Genomic DNA, 2,568 nt, shown 5'->3' with positions numbered 1-2,568 from the left:
CGATGGTGCGAAACATTTTTTAAATGACTCAAACATTTGTTTTATATTGTATACACATTTTTAAAAGATTCTGCTTACAGATTTTTTAAATTGCACTAACTATTTTTATACTATCTTAACTTTTCTAAAATTAATGGCTTTCAATTCTTAAGTAAATTTTAGTTTTTTTAATATGTGCATTAAAATGTAAATAAAAAAAGAATAAACTAAATTCAAATGTTGTCAGCATGACGTCAGACCCACATCTCTGCTGGGATGACGACAATGACTCCTTGTAGCATGCTCGCGGGCGACATAGACGCGCCGCTATTTCTTTTTTGTTGCGAGTCAGAGGGATCACCTACTTAAGGTAGCAACACACTCGGCAAGACGCCGCACATCCTTGACATTTTTTGGTGCTTGAATCTGCTCTATTGTTTTGATTTTGTCGGGATTTGTTTCGATTCCACGTTGAGATGCAAAGAACCCGAGAAGTTTGCCGGATGGAACACCAAAGACACACTTCTCGAGCTTGAGCTTCAAATTGATCTTGCGCAAATTTGCAAATGTTTCATCTAGATCTTGAACGAGGGTTGATTTGTCCTTGGTTTTGACCACTATATCATCCATATATGCTTCCACATTTCTATACAGCTGGGGCTCAAAATCAATTTGGACTGTTCTCGCAAATGTTGAACTAGCACTCTTTAAACCGAAAGGCATACACACAAAGAAGTATGTGCCACATGGAGTAATGAATGTGGTTTTCTCCTCATCTTTCTTGGCCATGAATATCTGATGGTACTCAGAATATGTATCAAGGAATGAGAGCAAATCATAGACGGCAGTAGAGTCTATAATTTGACCAATGCGCGGCAACGGGAAAGGGTCCTTTGGGCATGCTTTATTGAGATCAGTGTAGTCGATGCAAAGTCTCCACTTTCCATTTGCCTTCGCACAACAACTGGGTTTGTTAACCAAGTTGGATGTAGTACACCGCTAACTAAGCCTGCTACTTCATGTTTCTTGATTTCCTCGGCAATGAACTATTGCCGCTCCAAAGCTTGCTTCCTAACCTTTTGCTTGACGGGTCGAGCGTGGGGACAGACAACAAGGTGGTGCTCAATTACCTCCCTGGGAACGCCGGGGATGTCAGATGGTTGCCACGCAAACACATCGACATTCGCCCGTAGGAAGGTAATGAGCGCGCTTTCCTATTTGCTATCAAGGGTGGAACTAACGGTGAAGGTACTGCTAGTGCCATCCTTCCTCGTCGGCACCTTCTTCGTTGCCGGTGTAGTGGCTTTGGATTTCTTGCCGGTAGAGCTCTCCGGCAAGTCTTCAACAGGCGTGCAGCACTCCGAAGAGGTGCGCTTCCCGAAATTCTTACCAGAGGTCTTATCAGACTTCTTGCTTTTCTTCTTCTTGGCGGGAGCCGACGCCTTGGTGGCTTTTGCTGCAACCACATACCTGTATAGCTTGTCGACGCACATGAATGCATCCTTCTTATCTGAGTTGATGGAAATGACACCCATCGGCCCTAACATCTTCGATGTGTTGTAGGCATAGAGGGATGCTGCCATAAATTTAGCCAAAGCTGGGCGGACCAGAATTCAATTAAACAGCAAGGGGATCTTCACCACATCAAACACAATCTTTTTAGTCATGTAATTCAATTCCCCGCCAAACGGCACCGGCTTCTCCCAGGGTTGATTCTTTGGAATGTCCCTGTCTTCTCGAGCTCTTCGTCGGGAATTTGCAACCTCTTGATTACTTCTGGAGAAATCAAGTTCAGACCAACCCCACCGTAAACTAGCATTTTCGTGACCTGGAGGTTGCGAATTGTTGGCGAGACCAACAATGGCAAACACCCGATCAGGGTGGTCCTCGACATAGAAAATGATAGGCGTGTGTGACCATGTGAGTGGTTTCTGGGTGTCTATTGTTGGTTTTGCCGCGTTAACTTCTCACGCCCACTGCTTGAGTTGGCTGCGAGAGGAATGCAAAGATGCACCCCCATTAATGCACATGTCTTTCGTTGCCTTCTGAATTCATGGTCGTTGGATTCGTCATCGTCATCCTCTTCTTCACTTCCATCATCTTCCTCTTTCTTCTCACGGCCTCTAGCAGGTTTCTCTTTCTATGGTTTGGCCTTGCCGCGACGCCCTCCTCGGCCGCCACGGCCCTTCTTGTCAGATCCACTAGCACCATCCTGGCCTTTCTCCTTGTCATGCTTCTCATACTCAACTTTTTGTTTTTCAGCAAGTTTCTCAACCTGCTAGAACTCTTGGAGATCATGGCCCTTGGTGCGATGGATTTTGTAGTATTGCCCGTCAGACTTGCCGGTCTTCTCTCCTGTCGTGGCTTCCTGGAAACCAGCGCATCCAGCAGCTTCATTGCCGGAGCCCTCTGTTTTAGATTTCTTGGCGGCGTTAGGATTATAGGAGCCTTCCACCAGTGCCTTGCCCTTGCGCTTTCAATTGCTTTCTGCCTTTCTTTTTCAGGGTGACGGCGTCGTCATCCTTAGAATCAACTTTAGTGCCAACATCTTCCCTGGGAAGTCTTCTCCCCTCCTCAGCTCATGCACAT

This window comes from Triticum aestivum, chromosome 4B (assembly GCF_018294505.1).
Source record: "Triticum aestivum cultivar Chinese Spring chromosome 4B, IWGSC CS RefSeq v2.1, whole genome shotgun sequence".
Lineage (NCBI taxonomy): Eukaryota > Viridiplantae > Streptophyta > Magnoliopsida > Poales > Poaceae > Triticum > Triticum aestivum.
The sequence above is the reverse complement of the archived record's forward strand: the minus strand, read 5'-3'. Positions refer to the sequence as shown.